The 20,599-nt window shown below is 39.5% G+C and overlaps 1 protein-coding gene across 8 annotated transcripts in view; it reads left to right on the top strand.

The window, feature by feature from the left end:
• Positions 1–20,599, top strand: part of FILIP1 (filamin A interacting protein 1) — a 139,292-nt gene that overhangs the window by 97,377 nt on the left and 21,316 nt on the right. The window contains exon 1 of one of the 8 annotated variants that reach the window (XM_067532682.1): positions 5,382–5,427. The exons of 5 other annotated variants lie outside the window; for them this stretch is intronic. The gene's annotated coding sequence lies outside the window, so the exon portion shown is untranslated. Of the gene's footprint in view, positions 1–5,381; positions 5,428–11,180; positions 11,190–11,731; positions 11,842–20,599 lie in introns of those variants that run through there. 2 more of the 8 variants (XM_067532683.1, XM_067532684.1) reach the window with 2 other exon arrangements.

The following is a 20,599-nucleotide window of genomic DNA, read 5'->3' as shown; positions in this document are numbered from 1 at the left end:
AATCACCTATAAACATGCTAGCACAGACAGAAAAGACAGTTATCACTTGGGAATGTTACTAATTTTAGCCAAGAAGCAGTAGAAAAATTGGCTGTAGATACAAATACACATTTTATCCATTTAACTTACTCTTCCCAGCTTCATTACACTGAAAAAATAAAGGGATAGAAAGTACTAGAATAGCTGTGGTGGAGATTCTGATGTAACAGACAGGTATGTGTTCTTTTGCATTCTAGGCAAAATCCACAGATACTGAAATAGACATTAATGAAAATATCTTTCCTGCCTTACTTACTGACAGTTGTGACATGGTATATTAGTTTGTGGTGACAGTCAGGATTACTCAGTGTTGAAGTTATTAAAACCTGTTAGTCTCACCTTGGGTCAGAACTAGCAGCTGATTTATATGGCACAGTTCTTGAAAATTCATTTTTGCTAAATTATGTAGAAAGCCGTTCTTTGGAAATTTTTCTAAAAAAACCTAAATAAATAAAGCCATGTATTTCTGTTGAGGAGCCCTAAAAAACATCTTTGAAAGAGGTAAAATAAACTCATTTTATAGGCAAATGACATTATAAATGGCTAAGCTTAAAGAGGTAAAACAATGATTTCTGAAAGTAGAAAAATAATTTATAAAATGAAGGGCTTGTATTAGACTATTGAAGCCAATGGGAATGTTATTAATGATTCTAGTGGAGGCAGGATCAAGCCTAGAAATTGCACATTAGCAATTGTCCTACTGTTCTGTTAGGAAAATTCTATATTTTTGCTTCATATCTCTGCACATAGGTGATTTCCACCTTTCTCCTAAAACTTAGATTATACTTATGCCATTGTGCACAGTTACATGAGCTACTCTAGTTTCCTAAATCAAGACTCTCAACCTTTGTTTTGGTGAGCTTTTCTGTTCATGGCCTTCATCTCTGTCACACTGTTCACCAGAAAGTCAGATACATATCTCTCCCAGAACTTCAGTCACTGGCTTTTTGGATTAATTCACACAAAACAGCAATTTTTGTTTGTGTTTTGCCACATTTTTGTGTGTATGTGTTTTTTGCCCTCATTGTATTTGCCTTTCTAGATGGATGTAACAAATGAAAGACAATGGTGAGACAGACATTTATTATTAGGCTTAGAACTCAGGAATTTCTGTCCCCCAGCCCCATGGTTAGATTTATAGACTCATAGACTTTAAGGCCGGAAGGGACTATCATGATCATCTAGTCTGACTTCCTGCACATCATAGGCCACAGACCCTCACCAACTGACTCCTGCAATAGGCCCATAACCTCAGGCTAAGTTACTGAAGTTGATTTAAAGAATATAAGTTACAGAAAATCCACCCATGTACTCTACTTCAAATCAGTAAGAGACCCATGCCCCACCCTGCAGAGGAAGGCAAATCTGCCTCCCTCCCTCCTCACAGGGATCTCTGCCAATCTGATCTGGGGAAAAATTCCTTACTGGCCCCAAATATAGTGATCAAGTAGATCCTGAGCATGTGGGTGAGATCCACCAGCCAGACACCTGGGAAAGAATTATCTTTAGTAACTCATAGCCCTCCCCATCTAATGTCCCATTTCCAGCCATTGAAGATGCTAATATTTGCTAATAGCAATCACAGATGGGCCATATACCATTGTAGGCAGTCTCATTATAGCATCCCCTCCATAAAATTATCAAGATCAGTCATAAAACAAGTTAGGTGTTTTGCCCTCACTACTTCCCTTGTGAGGCTGTTCCAGAACTTCACTTCTCTGATGGTTAGAAACTTTTGTCTAATTTCAAGCCTCCACTTTTTGACGGCCAGTTGACATCCATTTTTTCTTGTGCTTACATTGACCCTTAACTTAAATAACTCCTCTCCCTCTCTGGTGTTTATCCCTCTATTGTATTTATAGAAAGCAATCATATCTCTCCTCATTCTTCCTCTGGTTAGGCTAAAAAAGATAAGTTCCTTAAGGCTCTTCACAAAAGGTAGGTTCTCCATTCCTCTGATCATCCTAGTAGCCCTTCTCTGCACCTGTCCCAGTTTGAATCCATCTTTCTTAAACCTGAGAAACCAGAACTGCATACAGTATTCCAGATGAGGTCTCACCATGCCTCGTACAATGGTAATAACACTTCCCTATCTCTACTGGAAATAACTCACCTGATGCATCTTGGGTTGCATTAGCCTTTTTCACAGTCACAACACATTGGCAGCTCATAGTCATCCTGTGATCCATCCATGCTGCTTCTAGGAGGCATTATGAGAAAGAATAGCGGATGGAAACAAGGTCAGCAGAATTAAAACCAGCATAATAGGGGAAAGGAAAGGGGCTGAAAGGAAAGGATGGCAGGAATAAAAGGAGGATTGGTTGATACCAGAAACAAAGAGAAGGTGAAAACAGGAAATGATTGCAAGTGGAAGATATATGAGGGAAGAAAGGGTGATAAGCAGAGCTAGATATAAAGTAGTCAGAAAGAAGAATGTTTGTGCAAGTGGAAGAGTGGAAAGAAGGGGAGATGGTGAAGAGATGATTAGCCAAGTAAGACAAGTTGTGGAGTACAGGCCCTGTGATGTGGCTGTGAAGATTTATTAGAGACCTTTGTGATAACAGTTTCAGTAGAGTAGAAAGAATAGAAGGCATCCATGATTGGCTTGGACAAGAGAAATTCAAGGCAACAGTTGTAAACATTGCATTTAGTGTCGACGAGTTAAAGGTGAAGAGAAGGGAGAAGGGGCTGATGTTGGAGAGTTGGGGGGTTACATAGATCTATATAAAAGTAGGTAAGAACTTAAAGAACTTAGTCTACGTAAGAAAGGACACGGAGCTATAGTTATGGAGTGAGGGGTGTGTGATAATTATTGATGATGATGATGATGATGATGATTTATTTGTATTGTGGTTGTGCCTACGAGCCTCAGTGATGGACCAGGACTCATTGTGCTAGGCACTGTACAAACACAGAACAAAAAGTCCCAAATCCTGATACCCTGAATCAATTATTTTTAATCAGTGTTCAGGATGTTAAGGATTGATTGGCTTGATTAGAACAAGAAAAGAGGAACTCCTTGAAAATGGGGTATGGGTGATATTGCTAAGGATGACCTTGCAGAAAGGAAGAAATGGTTCTGGGTGGAAGAGGAAGGAAGACTGTTCCAGCCACATAAAGCTTTTAATTGGTTCAGCTACAGCCAGTCTACTCAACAACAAGAGAACATGTCACTCCGATATTCTGTTTACCACACTGGCTCCCTTTACAACACCAAGTCAATGCCAATGTCTTAGTCCTCATCTCTAAAGCCCTGCATGATACTGATTCAAGCTACTTAAGTAAACACTTTTCTTTCTGAGACCATGATCTCCCATGACAGATATATTCCACTAGAACAATGAAACTGATGCCCTCTAGGGTCAAACTTCTGAGAATGGAAGACAATGTGGTTGGCCCAGGACTATGGATTCTTCTTGTACATTGTGAATGACCTTTAACCTTGAGGTCTTCAGAGCAGACTATAAAACTCACATCCTCAACTCAGCAAGCACAATTAAAAATTAATTTTACAAACACAATTAAAAAAATAAAGGAAACAAGATAGAGGAGAGGGGAGGAGAGGAGAGAAGATTGGAGAAAGGGAGGAAGAAGAGGAAGAATTAGATGAGGTGGAGAAGATGGGGTTGGAAGAAAGGAGGGAGGAAACCTGATAGAGCAAGAAAGGATCGGTAGGGTATCCTGAAACAGCATGGAAGTTGCTTAGATGCTAGTATAATGAGGCGGGTATGAGTGTCTAGACAGGTAGATAGGGGGCAGCATGGAACTATGCTACAGCCCTGACACAAGCAGCTACAAACCCGACTAAAATCATTGGGAGTTGAGGCCACTTATTCCAGGGATATACCTGGATCCTGATTTTTAAAGGACTGTGATATCTGGCTCTGTAATATCTATGGTATCCTGTCCATAGAGGCAAGAACAAACCATGCCATAAAACAATACCCTTACATAGTACAACTTGCTGTCTAGGTGGGTCCTAAATGATGTTCAGCTTTAATCATCACTGCTCAGTGAAGTCTCACTGACACTGGCTTTCCAGGATTAGCTGCATAAACTAAATATGATTTTAAGTTTAATCATTTTTGTTTTGTTACTTTTATTAAATATCTCCCACTCAGGTGTGTAATATCATTGCTTCCAAAATGAGCTTTTCTAAATGTTATCGGGACATATAGCAATTCTATGAAAGGAAGACTGATTTCTCTTAAGCCACAAAGACAGAAATGTTTATGTTTAGCTTATGAATCATACTTCCATAAAAGGCAACACCATCAAAATGTAGTGCAATTTACATGCTGAAAAGAAAAGAGAAAAAAACTTGAACCCAAGCAGCATGACTTATTTAGAAAGGATCTGGGGAATAATAAAGGATTTTTTTTAACAGCTGCATGGAACAACCTGTTTTAAATAAGAACAAAGGTGAACAAAGCCAGTTGTTCATCTTAGATTGAAGTTTTTTAGGGGGTATGACATACGCCATATAAAATGTATTGCTTGGAATATGTAACAGCACAGATTCCTACTTGTGGTCTTTTTCTTAGGCTTTTCCTACAAGGTTCTGTTTCAAGGATTTGGTATATGTATCTTTAGTGTATACTTTTGCGAAGAGGCACAAGGAAGCACCTAGTTCAATATATTTTTAACAGTCTATTAAAAAGTCTTTTTTTTTTCTGAGTTTTTCTTTTATGTTATAACAGGAATTAGCTCCATTGAACTCATTCACATATATTAAGTTATGGGAAGATGTGTGGACAGGTGGAAGTACGAAGACAGATTTTCACCTAACAAATGAGTGCTAATTATTCAGAAATCTAAAACAGGGAGAAGTGATCTAGAGGATCAAGGAGAATAGAAGAAACTAAAAATGGGAAGAAACTAATTGGGCTTTTTATGGACAGTAATTTGCAATCTGTCAAGCTACATGATGTGCATTTTCATGTCTGTAAGTAAACACAAATCCAGAGAAATCTTTTTTTGTTTTTGTTTTGCACTAGTCAAAGCATTAGTGTTATTTGCAATACAGCTGGAGAATCTGGGGAGGTTGCTGATACTGCTTTTGTTATTAATGTTACATATGTTCTTGCACTGAAGATAAAGAGCAAGGGAGAGGGTGGAGCTGTCCCTGGAAAGGATACAAAGCAATGTTTACAGCCAATTTTATAATTAAATACTCATTTGCTATGAGTCTCTAAGATTTGTAAGAGCAATGGCTACAGACACTTAAAAACACTGACAAAAGAGAGCAACAAATTAGAGCAATGTGTAGTCTATTAGCACATCATTAAACAGTTAAATCAATTTTATCTTTTGGTTTCCAGTTTCTCCTTTTCACTATAGCAGAAGATCAGACCCAGCTATATAGCACAAATTCTGAATTTAATAGAGGTAGGCTGTAACTTGTGATTTTCCTTCTGCCTCATTTTCTTGTCCTGGTGTTTTTCTTCTGTGGTTTCTCAAAACTTGTGATTGCAATTTGTTCAGGAATTCAGTGTTTTAAATTATTCATGTTGGTGAAAGCTTAAACATAGAGATTAAGAAGCAAAATATTGCTTATTTGTAAATCATGTGGGGAGCAAGATAGATGTATTCAGTCCTCTTGTGTAAACTGAGAGACTAAAAAGTAATTTTAAAAATGCATTTAATGCTTATTTTCTTAATTTAATTCCTATTCTGCAAAAGAATCACTCAGGGTTAAAGGTGAAACTCTATTCAACCTTAGTCCCCGCTCATGTGCTCCACTATCCTTTGGCACAGTGCAATAGCTCAAATAAATGAAGGAAAGTGTTTTAATTCTTAAGCCCACTACAGAAGACATATTTAAGGGAGACTCATAATGTTTGGATAGTGTGATGGGCTTTTCTATATAAAAACCCACAGCAATCAGGCAACCAAACATACCACAGTAAATGTGTGAGGGAAACATTTGTTTGAGAGTCAAGGAATTCTATATATGATATACATGTGTTGACCTTTGTGTCATGCAGCAAGACCTCTCTATTTCTGCAGGGTTTCCTTGAGAGGTAGATTGATAGGGGAGGAGTAGATTTTATTTAAGGGAAGGTGGGTTGTGAGGGTTTTTGTGGATATTGATAAAGGCCCCATATCCTACAATCAGCACCCTTACTCCTGCAGAAATTCCCCATGGAACTCTGCACAGGGTCTGCCCAGTATGTGCACGACTGGGGCCTAAGAAGGTGTAAACACACAGAGTTCTAGATTAAACTGAAATAAAATCTATATCTGAAACCTGATGATAAGCTTTTGCTGACTCCATATGTTTTGAGAAAAATATTTAGTTATTTTTGAAAATGGATTTTAATACTTTTTAGATGTTCACTTTTACTTATGAAATGAAATCCGTGCTCTCCATGGGAGTAGAAGGTGTGGTTCAAGGGCCATGATTTATGCAGTTATAGACCTAACTGTAACAGACCCACAAAGCAAGTAAAGATAAAAAACATTAAACATGCATACAAACTGATGTGACTTTAGGCCCAGATCCTGCAATAAGCACTCTGCTAGTGCAGGGGACTATCCACTTGGGGATCATGATTGAGGCTGCAAGCTTTTTGGTGCAGGTACCATGTCTCCCTCTACAGTCAGATGCAGCATCAGGGATCCTGCACATGCAGAATCCCACTGGCTTCAGACTCTGCCAGGCTACAAGGGTCCAGCAAGATCAAGGACTATGGCCTGAAATCTGTGGAGGTCCACACAAGTGCAGGAGTCAGCCCTTATGACTATCTCTGCAAGATTGGGGTCTATGTCTGCACAATATCTATCATAATGGAGTTCTGGTCTTCCTTTGGGCTTCTGGTTGCTATCATATATAAATATTGATTAACGATCCTCTTGAAAATCCCTGCTCCTTCTCACATACATGTCAGTAGTCCAAAGACTCGCCTGTGGGCTTACACGGTTTCCTTTTCTGCCAGTTAAATACAACAAATTCACTGTGAATAAAACACTCTTTTCCGTGTTTGAAGATGTCTCCTGGGCTTTGGTTTTGTGGAACATATGTCAACCTTCTATGGGAGACGGGGTAGTATAGATGGCTTCTGCTGCAGTAGAAGGGGGACCAATCTCCTTGGGGCTAGAGTAGTCAGGAGGGGGTTAAACTAATAGCAAAAGGGGAGGGTTACAAAAGGGAAGAGAGCACTCAGCACAAAAGAGAGATGCTGAGAACAAAATTAATCAAGGAACCAAAGGACACAAAGAGAAGGAATTCTTTAATTGCCTATGCACCAATGCTAGGAGTATTGGTTAACAAACAAGCAGAATTGGAATTGCTCATTTATGAGCATAAATTTGGTCTAGCTGATATGACTGAAACCTGGTGGAATGGCTTGCAGAATTGGAATGTTAAAATCAATGGTTATAACCTATTTAGGAAAGATCAAATGGACAAATGGGAAGGGGAGATGCATTCTGTCAAAAATGGCTTTAAGGTTTCTGAGTAATTGATAACTTGGAAGAAAATGACCTTGAATGCTTATTGATCAATGTCTTAACAGATAAAGCACAAGATGGGGCATTAGTTGGTGTCTGCTACAGAACACCAAATCACAATATGGAACAAGATGACTGATTCCTTACACATCTATCTGTGAAGGAAAAAAACCTGTATGATTGTTGGGGGACTTAAATTTGAGAGACATATGCAAGAGTTCTCATGGTGCCAGTACTGAAACATCCTTGGAATCTCTAAACGTTATAGATGACAATTTCCTAACTCAAAAAGTGTTGCAGCCAACATGGAAGAATTCCTCATTAGACCTTGACTTACCAGATAAAAAGGAACTGATCACAGAACTAAAAGTAAGGGTAAGCACAAGTGATCATGACTTGATCACTTTTATAATGTGCAACCAGAATAAAGTTCAGATCAGTAATATAGATATAGATATACTTGGTGCTTTAATGGGGCCAATTTCACAAAGTTGAAAACAATTATGAGCCAATTCCTTTGGGAGGAAAAATGTAATCTGAAAAATGTCAATGATTCCCAATTATCATTTGAGAACACCTTACTAGATGCCCACAAACCACAATTCCACTATGAGGAAGAAAGCTATGCTGGTTTAAAAAACAATCTGGTTTAGAAGGGAAGTGAAGGCAGCTGTAAAAAAATAGTTTAAAAAAATATAACAAATGGAAGAAAAGGGAATTTGATTGTAATAAATATAAATCAGAAGTTAGGATTTGTACAAAATTGATAAGGGAAGCTAAGAGACAGTAATACAAATAATACATAGGACGGGTGGAAGCACTACTTGCTATAAGGGTTGCCTGACACTTCCCATTATAAGATCTTGTTTTCAGTTGTTTATAGGGAGGCAGTATGGCCTAGTGGATAGCACACTGGACTGGGACTCAGGAGACAAAGATTTTATTCCCATTTTGGCCACTGGCCTGCTGGGTGACCTTGGGCAAATCACTTCACTGCTCACTGCCTTTGTTTTCTCATCTGTAAAATAGGGATAATGCTGCTTACCTCCTTTGTAAAGTGCTTTGAGATCTACTGATGAAAAGTGCTATAAAAGACTTAGGAGTTGTTATTTATAACTTTGCCAAACATTAACATTTTCCATTTCACATGTCTATTTTAGGCTGATCTCTCTATATATTTCTATATAGATATATATCTATTTCAGTCCAAACTGTTCAGCTGCTCCAAGTATGAGGCTAGGGAAAACACATTGTTTTGCCCATATTCGACTAAATCCTGGTGACCTTTTCTTTGCACGGCTCTAGTGTCCTGCAGTCTTGGAGCAGGGATTTGAAATTTGGCAGGGGAATGCCAATCATGTGAAAATCTGCCTAAATGGTTGTTATAAGCCTTTGAAAAATCAGAGATTGCACATGTTAAAAACATCTTAGATTTGAGCACCTACATTTCCCCAAAGATTCCATGCACACTTGGCAAGCTACAGCCCAGCGCTTGCAGGACTTTCCCTGTAACTACAGCTCTGAGCTGCTGCAGGCCATGCTGAGTCTGAATGCAGGTACCTACACTGAGAGCAGAGAGCCTGTCTCTCCTGTGCTTTCAAAGACCCCCCTGCTAGCTCCAGGAAGTGTGGAGGAGGAAGCTACCTGATTGAATGAGTGAGAACAAGAGAGCTGGACCTGCAGTGGCAATCTGTGTGTGTGATTAGCTTGAGACTTTGGGACAGTGTAGCATGGCTGACACTGTAGCTTTGAAGAGGGAAACTGGCATGGAGGTTTGTAGAGGGGGCGGGGCAGGGCTGGGAGCCAGGGAAGGAAATCAGGCTGAGGGGGTGGGACTGGGAGCTAGTAAAAGACTGAGATAAGATGAGGAGCTGGGGTCAAAAACGGGGACGGACTGGGCCAGGATACTGGTCCTGAGAACCAGTGAGTTGGGGTGAGAAGTCAGATCTGATGAGGAGCTCGGGTGTGTTTGTGGAGAGGAGAGAAGTGAGGCTGGGTGGGCAAGGGTCAGGGAGTTGGAAGAGGTGGATACTGAGACTGGGCAAGGAGCCTGTAGAAGAAGATTGTGACTAAGAGGCGATGGGGAATACGGGGTGGGGAAGGGGACAACGTTTTACTGATGGGGAACTTTGGCACAGAGAGAGTAAGGTCAAAAGTATCCACTAATTTTGGGTGCCCAATCTGAAATGCCTAGGACCTGATTTTTCAGAGTGCTTAGCACTTTATAGCACTTATATGTTTAAATTGCAGCTCCCATTGACTTCATTTGCAGTTGTGAGTGCTCAGCATGTCTGCACATCACAGGATCTCAAGTTAGGAACACAGGCACAAACAATGTGGCACAAACAATTAGTGACCACCATGAAGAGTTTGGTTTAAGTGATTTTCCCAGCATCATCTAAGAACTCTGTGGCAGAGACACCAATAGAATCTAATTCTCCAGGGAAGCATTTAACTGCCTTAAACCATAAACCTTACCTTTATTTTCCTGCAGTCCCCTGCCTCATTCAAAATATACCTTCCATCTTCTGCAACATATGAAGCAGTGGTCCTACAAACAACAATTTCTTTCACTGCACAGCCATGCTTCATGTCCGGAGCACTGCCTTCCCACTGTACAAGGCAAGGGTCCTGTAGGAAAAAGTTTGTGATCTATGTAATTAAAGGCTGTGTCATAATACATACTCACAAAGGAACTGAATTATGGTTGCACAGACAACCTTAAGACTGGAATTTCCTAATTTTGGGCTGCTTGACTTTGTAACCTTAACAATATTTATGTATAATAATAGAGTGTTTGTAGTGTTTCCATCTCACAATATATTTAATTCTAGTTCTTAAACGTCCAGTTTCTGCAATCCTGTGATTAATGAAAGCTTGAAAGTCTCTTGTTTAAAAAAAAAATTTTTTTCTAGTCCTCGGGGTTGTGGGAAAAAAAGCTTGAAAAGGTGATGCAAATACAGCATAGAGGATCAAAAGACATTTAAAAAGGACCTAGACATCTCAGTGATGGGGGTAGGGAGAGGGGTTGATTCATGAATTTTAGACATTGGGAGTTGGCAATACTATGCTCTTCTATCCTGTTACTAGGGTGACCAGATGTCCCGATTTTATAGGGATAATCCTGATATTCGGGGCTTTGTCTTATATAGGCACCTATGACCTCCGAACCCATCCTGGTTTTTCACATGTGCTATCTGGTCACCCTACCTATTATTGTCTCTTGTCTTAGTCCTGCTGCCATGAATGTGCTTCTAAAGACAAACAAGCAAGTGTATTATTTTGAGAGGGGGAGGTAGCAATAATAGATTTCTTTTATTTACGTAAGTATATATAATCCCTTTATGGAGGGACCATGGGGTCAATAAATCATCAACAAGAGTATGACTGTTATCTTAAAAAAACAAATAACAAACACCTCCCCTCCCCTGCTTTTCTTGAGCTCAAGGAACAAAAGTGGCAACTCAGCGTAAGCATCTCATTTGTACATATTTGTTTAAAATAAAATAACGTAACTCATGGATGCTCCATATTCAAATGAATGTCTTTTAACTGCTGAATTATAAACTCTAAACCTGGGTGGGAGGGCTGTAAATAATAAACCCTGGAGGGAAAATGGGATTATATCAGAATGTTGACAAAAGCAAACTCTGAAGATAGTTAAACTGATTTCAATTCAGAGGCATCAAGTCAGTGTGGTGAGCTCATTTATCTGTTTTTGCTAAAGATAACTTCTAAGAAAGCAACTGTAAAAAAAGGCAATTTAAAAGTCTGCTTGCTATTCATTTGAATGGAATTCTTTATATTGATCAATTATTTACCTAAACCCTGACTAACTTCAGCTCAGTATGCTGAATCTTCAACTAATGTGATTGCTACTTAAATTCAGCCATGCTGAATACAATTGCCTGGAATTCAGTTTTTCTGAAGGAAAAAAAAGCAAGGGGAGGATGGAAGGAATGCAGGTTTTTTTTGTCCCCCCCCCATCTCTTTTTTCCCCCCTCTAGAAAAGAATATGCATTTCACTAAGCCTTTCTGCAGCCAGCTTATTTTCTTCTCCTAAGAACTCCCTTCCCTTCTAGAGTCACTGGACTCCACCCCTTCTCACTGACCAAAGTAAATCTGCACAATAATGAGCCATATAAGGGAGGGATGACATCATCAGTGAGTGGTCCCAAGCTGTTTTGCACAACATTCACCTTTCATTGTTCTGATGACATGGCTGGAATGTGATGGCTAATTCCCTGTGGAGCAGGGGGTTGAACAAGGCCTGCTGAAGTTCTTCAGCAAAAACATTTTTTTTTGCCTCTTGAAAATTTATATATGTATATATGTATTCCTAATTATAAGGTAAGAAAATCAAGATCTGCTTTTATTTAACAAATGTTAGCTGTTCTTGTACATGCACCTTTCACTTGTTAATGGGTTTTCTTGGCAAGGAAACAGCTGTAAATGTTATTGAAAATAACAGCTTGGGAACTGGGTTTGTACATTAGTGAAGCACTGACTAATCTGATATGTTCTAAAGGGAGAACTCTGCAATCTTTTAAGTTACAGCTCCCAAGACTTTAACTGACTTGGAAGGGAGGAAAAACTGTATTAAGGTACTGGAACATCCTGGCCTTAAAATAACTTATTTGGAATGTTTGGGTTTGAATCCAAAGACCATCAAAGGTGCACCTTGTTTTGGGGCTCATTTTTTGTGCTTCTTTGTGTGTGTGTGTGTGTGTGTGTGTGTGTGTGTGCGTGTGCGTGCGTGCACATGCGTGCAGATGACATTGAAATGTTAAGGAAAAAGACAATCTCAGAGCCCAAAGACAGCTTTGGGGAATTTAATTTTTGATCTAAAATTTTAAATCTTCCTTATCCCACTGATGTATTTTGAATGCTTTCTGCACACATCCCTTTCTGGCCTATGGTGAAATTCTGTATCTTTTACTTACGATTTCTTTTAAAGCCAGAAAAAAAAAATCAGGGTAAAATGCTATTGACTATTTGGAGTATGGTCTTGCATCCTGAACCGTTTTTGTTTGTTTATTTATTTTAAGCTCCTTGGTCCTTTTCTGATGTGAATAAAGTGTTTGGAAAGCTGGCAAGGCATTGGAACTAATAAGTATAATTGTTCTAAAATAGTGAGTTTAATTCAGTGTCTAGTTTCAAAGAGGAGATGACAAGTTAAGATTGATGTGCTACGTTAACCAAGTGTGATTTTAATAATAAATAAATAAAACTAAAATAATCAGCTAGCAAGTTCCAAAAGAAGGAAGAAAAAAACTATTGTTATTGTCTAAGGTCAGCAAAGTGTATCCTCCTAATTAAAGGAAAAGGGTTTCACTTGCTAACTTGATAATTGTTGTGAAGTTCCATGGGGCCAAAATTATTAATTTACAAATCTGATTTCATTTAACACAGTCACTTCTCAGAAATTTGTAAAGAAGGTGTGTGGTTTTCCTATGATAGACAAGGTGGGTGAGGTAATATCTTTTACTGGACCAACTTCTGTTGGTCAGAGAGACAAGCTTTCAAGCTACACAGAGCTGTTCTTCAGGTTTGGGAAAGGTACTCAGACTGTGATAGCTAAATACAAGATCAAACAGTTAGTTTAGAATAAGTAGGCTATGCTTTAATTTTATGAGGCAGATAACATTTTCTCTCTAGATTACCAGCATTGGTGATCACATATTTAATTAATCTTGACTTTTTTATGCAAATTATAATTTGCTAAATTGAACAGCTATTCATAAATATTCTGTTTCAAGATAACTGCACCACACTTTTCCCTTTCCTTTTGTTAGATGGCTTTGAAATTTCATGGACTAACCAGAAAAGGAAAATTAATACAAATGCATTTCATTAATTTTCTTTGTTAAATGGATCCCAGGACTGGTCACATCAATTTTACTGTGGAGGTTTTCTTTTCTTTTCATCAGTTTATATGGACTTGGGGGAAAGATTGAATGCAAAAATTTCAAAAGGGTCCACTAATTTTGGGAGCCTCCATATTTTTTGGAGTGTCCAATTTCAATAGTAGCCCTGATTTAGTTGTTTGTTTGTTTCCCAGGAAGACAGAGTACCTGCACCTCTCATTAACTTTCATTGGCGTTGTGAGCGCTCAGAATCTATGAAAATCAGGTCCTAGGTGTCTCAAGATGTGCATCCAAAAATGGAGGTACTCAAAGCTGGTGGATATTCTTTAATATCTGGTTCTCATTGCACACCTCCAGCCCCCTTCACCGCCACATACTTTCAATCCGGATGACAGGTAGAGGATTTCCCAGTGGTCTATGAAACAATAACGTCTCCAAAATCATACATGAAATTTAAGCATGAATAAATTGGGGAAAGAATTGCTTTGTTTAAGATAAGCATATAAATATGTTTTTAATTGTACAAAAAAATCTTCTCAGGTGTTCTCTATCTAAATTTGATGGGTTATTACTTTGTAACTGGAAACAATGAGTTGCAGGACCTTGCAAATGCTCCTGCAGAAACAAAGAAAGTCTACGTCAACAATGCAATTAAAAACTCGTGCCAGCTGACTCGGGCTTATGGGGCTCGGGCAAAGGGGCTGTTTAATTGCAGTGTCCACGTTTGGTCTCGTACTGGAGCCCAGGCTCTAGGACCTTGCTAGGTGGAAGGGCCCCAGAGCCCAAACATCTACACAGCAATTAGACAGGCCCTTAGCCCAAGCCCCATGGGCCAGCCGCGGGTTTGTAACTGCAACATAGACATACCCTCTGTGGAAAGACAGGAAAAAGGAGCTTTCTTTCCTGATGTTTCCTCAAGATTGTTGTGTGGCTGGCAGGAGCTGTGTTAGCTGGTGCCAGAGTCCCCCTCAAAGAGGAAGATGACTTTCATTATCTGACTTCATCTTCATAATAACTTACCCTATAGATTAGAATTTTTATTTATTTACATGCACCCACCATTCACAAATCACAGGAACAATAGTATACTAACATCAGAAGTTTTCAGTGTTATAAATGTAAATAACTAAAGTGTGTATTTCTAACCTTTTACAGTCATTCTTAAATTGTATTATTTCTTCTTCTTCTTTGCATTGCGGAAGCACCTAGGAGCTTCAGTGACCCCATTGTGCCAGGTCTTCATTGTGCTAGGCATTATACAAACAGAACAAAAAGGATGCCTGCTCCAAAGAACTTATAGTTTCTCCCTCCTCTGACACTATCCATTATCCCACTAACCTGGGAGTTCTATTCCTGGTGCTTCTATTGACTTGCTTGGGTAAATTACTTAGCTCTGTGCCTCAGTTTCCCCCATCTGCTACTCACAATTAGAAAGTGCTGTGAGACATAAAAATGAAAAATGCAATATAATCTATTATAATGATTTTCAAAAATTATTTGGGGTACATCAAATTTTGGATGCTCACTTTGAAACACCACAAAGGGCCCTGATTTTAGATACTATTGAATATCTTCCCTCTGGAAATCAGGAGTTTTAAATTGTCTCAAGTTGGATACCCAAAATTCCTAGTCACTTTTGAAAATCCTGTCTTAAAAATGTATATAGGTTTTCATGTTGACTCCAAGTGCTAAGTATCATTATCAGTCTTTATTCATCATACATGTTTAGTAAATATCAAATTTGTGTATGACATTGTGGAGTTGCCCCTATGGCCACTGAAGCAGAAACTTACCATATGTTTTAGATCAGAATGATATTTACCTTCTATATGCACTTTTCAAATTCAGAGAAGGATTGGTTGGAAGTTAAAATTTACATCTGTTTTGAAACCTTCAATATATTAGAGAGAAAAGAATTCATATGTATTAGGTGAACTACACAAAAAGAAACTTGGTTGTCACTATCCTAAACGATAACAGATTGGCTGTTTAAGGTTTAAGACTGTCAGTGGTCAGTCCATTAAATCTACTGTCTGGTATGGTAATAGCAGTTGTGGACAATATGGTACAGAAATACTCAGATTGTTGGAACAGCAATAGTCTAAGTGTGTTTCAGTGGAACAAAAACCAGTGTTTCTAAATGTCTATGTTGTGAACCACACAGCCAACTGACTGCAATACCTCTGGCTTTCTTCCTCACCTCCATGAGCCAAAAATTGACCCTTGACATTGGTTGAGGTTTAGTACTTCTCTTACTGTGTCCAAACAAAATAAGTCCTATATAAAGTAGATCTCCATAACAACACTACTCTAAACTCTCCAGGTGACACACTGTTGCACTGTTCTTTTAAAAATGTTTTCTTCAGCTGTAATTTGTAATGAATGTTGACGTCTAGCTCTGTTCTGAAAAGAGATTATGAAAATGGCATTGTTGGATGTCAGTGATTGAACTTGACAGATGCAGGAAAAAGACACAGGACAACAATATGTGGTTAAACTAGGCTGTAACTGTATTTATTCCATAAACCAATCAGCATTAAAAGGTGAGTTAAACCATCCAGCAGAGCAAGCCAATGCAGATTCCAACTAACAGTCCGTCACTCAGCCTCTCCAGGTTTGCGACCAGTTACTCTTCAATATAATGGATTAGATCCAGTAGCCCATTCTCCTTTCACCCATTCTTCATATCAGTATTAGGGGCACAGATGAAAGAGGCCCTCTGTCTGCACTAGATCTCATAGATCGATTTTCTTGCCCATCTAATCTCAGCCCCGGCTGCCAGAGCTTAATCATGTACCAATTTGCTAGTTGGGACTGCATCATAATCCACACTGGACTTCTGAAAAACTTCTCTCTCTCTCTCTCTCCCTCACACACACACACACTCACTCACCACGCTCACCTCACTCACTCACCACACTCACCACACTTGCACACAACCAGACATCCTCGTTCCTGAGTGGAATCTTGGGAAGAAAAAATATGCAACACTAGCCAGTTTTTTTTGTGTGGAAAAAATGCCTTCCTAACCTGAAAGAGTGATTATTCAGAGCCCTGAGGAGTCAAGTGGGTATACCATCAACAGTAGTTGGTAGGACAAAGCTCTGGCACTGGATGGATGCACCTGTGGAAGGAGAGAGGAATAACAGACAATCATGAGCCCTCACACCATCAACAGCCTATCCAAGGCCAGAGGGAATAGAAAGGGAGCTGTCCCCTTTTCTCACCCTTAGCATGAAGACCTTGTACAATCGGAAGTTCCAGCCCCAGTCATGCCCAAAGGGAAGGGGATGGGGAAGCCTCATCCTTTCCTGGCCACTCAAATCCTCACCCTGGCTAGTAAGAGGCATTTCCAGCACAAAATTAAACTGCTCATAAGTAAAAAGTTGTCTTTTGTTTTCCTCTCCTCCCACAACTGCTGGTCTATAAACCTCTTCCTGGGATCTGAAAGTCAAACAGCGTTCTTAATTCTCATGCATTATCACCAGTAGAGGTTCCATATGCCAAACCGTGTCCTCAGCTAAACCTGTGTAATCCAATGACAATTTAAAAAGCAATTCTGTGTATAGAAGGAAGGGAAGGAGGGAGGGGGAGTGTTGTTTTCTGATGGAGAAGGAAAATGAAGAGCATAGGAATAGCCATACAGATCAGTGGGTCTATCTGGAGCAGTATCCTGTCTCCAACAATGGTCATTACCAAAAGCATCAGAGGAAGATGCAATAATCACTGTAATGGGAGAATTATAGAATCACCTGCCCATTTGGGACACTTGTTCTTAACTCAGGAAGTTAATTGTTGACACATATCTGGAAGCATAAGAGTTTATATCCCTTTTTATGTGGTTTCATTTTATTGTATTCTATCCAGTGTAAGAGTGGGTGTTCTCCATTACCCATATAAATGTCTAATCCTCTCTTGAACATTAACCTTACCCAGGATTTGATGGCATCTGCCCTCCAATCATCAAGGTAATGCATGCTCTCTGAGTACTGTGGGCTCATGTGCTTGGCCACTCAGATTGTGTTTCTTGCCACTGTTGCATTCTTCCACTTTCAGCTAGTTAAGCAACAGTGCTTGTTCCTGGATTACACTGAATGGGAAGTTGGTCATATTCGGAGAATGATGTGAGAGAGACATTTTCACATAAGTCTTCCCTCAATTAATTATGCAAAGTAGAAGGGAAAAAGAATAATACTTAGATCCTGAAGTGTTTTCTAAAGTGGAATAGGTGGTGTCATCCCCATTTATAGATGGAAAATGAGAGATGAAACAATTTGGGTCTGATTTTTCCTCTTCCTGACGAGAAATGCCGGGCACTTAGTGCTTCTATCGATAATTTTTCAAAACTATATCCACAATTCTCTGAAAAAATAAGGCAAAATGGCCAGCCTTTTGGGAACAGAACTTTCTACTAGTTTCTAGTGGTTCTGAATATACCTCACTCTGTATTTCATTTCTCAAGTAAATCATTTCATTGCTCCACTGAAGGTTGGTAGGTCATTTTGACACTGCATGCAAGGCTTTCACCTCTCTTGATGACCCAGAGCAGAGTTGTTCTTGACAGTATATTAAGACCTACCTGCTCCGAGTCTTTAAGGGAGTGTTTTTTTTGGTGAGTCATTGGAGCTTGTGTAGGCCAGTGTGACTCAAATAGCCTTAACGACAGCATCCCAGCTAATGCTGGATGTAAAGCCTGATGACAGATCAGTAGCAAAAATCAAGATGGAACAGCGTATCTTTGGTTTCTGCTGAAATTCCAGTTAACCATTTAATCTGAAGTATTGTATAGCAAGACAAAAGTCACTTTTATTCTGCTGCTTAGCAGTAACACTAAAACAAAACAACAGAAACAACTTTAAATGGTTTCTGTGGACACTGAAATAGAAGTTTACTATTTGATATAAGACCACTTCTTAAACTGCAGGCCATCTGGTTTTATTGTGTAGGAACTCACAAACCAAAATATTCTGAAGGTCCAACACAACATTTGTAAAGATTCTCTCTCTCTCTCCATTCATTCATTCATTCATTCATTCATTCATTCATATACAAGTATTGTAACATTAATTCTTAAAAAGAGGCTGTACTGTTTCTGAAAGGTTCATGCCTGACTGCCCTAGTGTTCCGCTAGCTCTCTGAACAGGAATGGCATGACAGTACCTGAATGGCTCTGCTTCTGGGCCTCATCTCTAACTTCTCTTTTATCTTAATAAATGGTTATTTCGGTAAGGCGCTTTCTGATGATTAGTTTCCAGTTACAGTTCTAACGCCGTTTAGCAGACTAGCAGCATACACTCCCAGTAGCAATTGTTGACATGTGACTAGTACTGTCAAACCACAAGCACTGAAATATCAGACATCAGGCATGCAAAAACCATTAAATCGGCTTAGAAATCATGAGATTTTAAAAAAACCAAACATTTTGGTTCTCTTTATTTGCCTTCTGATTTTTGAACCTCTGATTTGCCTTCTGATTTTTGTTGAAACTTTTTCAAGCTTTTCTCTGCAACTATGAGGACTAGAAATACACTACTTTTTCTTTTTAATGAAAGCTCGATTTCTCACATATTTGTATGACTCCAGGAGCTGGCTGTTTAAGAATAACACTAAATATTTTGAGCGTCATGATAAAATAGTGAGAGTTGGCAGCACTGCACCATAGCTTCATAAGTAAAGCAAAATAGTTTAACATAACCCTCTGTGAAAGTATGTATCCTATGTCTTTAAAAACACAGCAGGAAGTCAAGCAAGGGGATCATGGGAAAGTTCTAGGCAGAAACTCTTGAATAGAGCAGAGAGAGATGGAATAGCCTTGGAAATAATACAGTTTGCTAATAAAATTCCTTGTTCAGTATTAGAAATGACTATTTCTGTGATTCTTTACCATTGTACAATGGCTTGACCCAGACAACCTGGACACAGCACCTGTTAGGGTAGTTTAACCTCCATGTCCACTCAGTCCTTTCCAACTATTTCAGAAAACTAGATCCTGGAGAATAATCTATAACAAATTTCTCAACAAGGTTAGCTGTTGTTTCGGCTGGTTTAATATCAGCAAGCAGATTATGGCTTTCTTGAGGTTATTTAAACTGATTGTACTGTGTTGGTCAGCTGTGAGTAATCAGATAAGTCACATGATCTTTCCTGGAGTGTGCAAGGACTTCTAATGAAAATACTTAGTTTCTGCTAACATTTGTCCATGTGACTTTGACACCTCTTCTGTGCATATTTATGCCAGTGAGGGTTGTTCGTTCAGATATTAATGGGAAATGAACTCAAGAAGCATGTGTATAGTTGAAGCAAATTCATTTAAGCCAAAATTTCCAAACTGATTGATTGATTTTTGGGAACCCAATTTGAAATATTCTAAAAGGGGCCTAGTTTTTTTTCCCCTGAGGACAGATGGATGTTGAGTAGAATGAATGCAGTGGTTAGTGTGGTTGTCATTTTGGTTTTTGGGTGGATTTTTTTGGGTTGTTTTTTGGTAGCCATTATTTAATCAACACCCCTAACTGGCATCACTATGTCGATCTAACCCCCCTGGGTGACATAGCTATGTCAATAGAAGCTGCCATCATTCAAAGAGATGGTGTTCCTACACCAATGAAGAAACCCCTTCTGTGGGTGTAGGCTGCATGTATGCTACAAGGTTATGCCAGTATAGCTACAGCACCATAGCTATGCCAGAAGAGTCTCCATAGTGTAGACATACCCTTATATTCACTTAGTTTTGATAGGTGGTACCAGTCTAACATATACCTCCTCCACGCGCGTTGCCTTTAAATTCAAAAAGCCTTTGACAAGGTCCCTCACCAAAGTCTCTTAAGCAAAGTAGAGTCATGGGATAAGAGGGAAGGTCCTCTCACGGATTAGTAATTACTTAAAACAGTGGTTTCAACCCATGGCCTGGGGGCCAAAAGTGGTCCGTGAGGGCTTTCAAAGTGGCTCATCGCTCCCCACCCCCTGGCTGTAGCAAGGAGCATAGCAAAGTGCTCTGCCTGGATCCCTAGGCACTGGAATCCCTGCTGGAGCCAGAGGGAGGGGAGCACTGATCTTCTGCTCCCCTGGCTACAGAATGGAGCCACTGCCTAGGGACCCAGGTGGAGTGCATAGGGCTACAGGATGTGTGCGGTTTCCTGCTGCAGCTAGGGGAATGGGAGATCAGTGAGGAGGGAGGCAGCCTCTTCCCTGAACTACTTCTGTCTGGCTGCAGTGGGATGGGGTGGTGGCTGCTGGCAGAG

Source organism: Emydura macquarii, unplaced genomic scaffold (genome assembly GCF_026122565.2).
Source record: "Emydura macquarii macquarii isolate MOO-44397 ecotype Brisbane River unplaced genomic scaffold, CSIRO-AGI_Emac_v2 contig_3295, whole genome shotgun sequence".
Classification (NCBI taxonomy): domain Eukaryota; kingdom Metazoa; phylum Chordata; order Testudines; family Chelidae; genus Emydura; species Emydura macquarii.
This window is presented reverse-complemented; position numbering and strand designations above follow the sequence as displayed.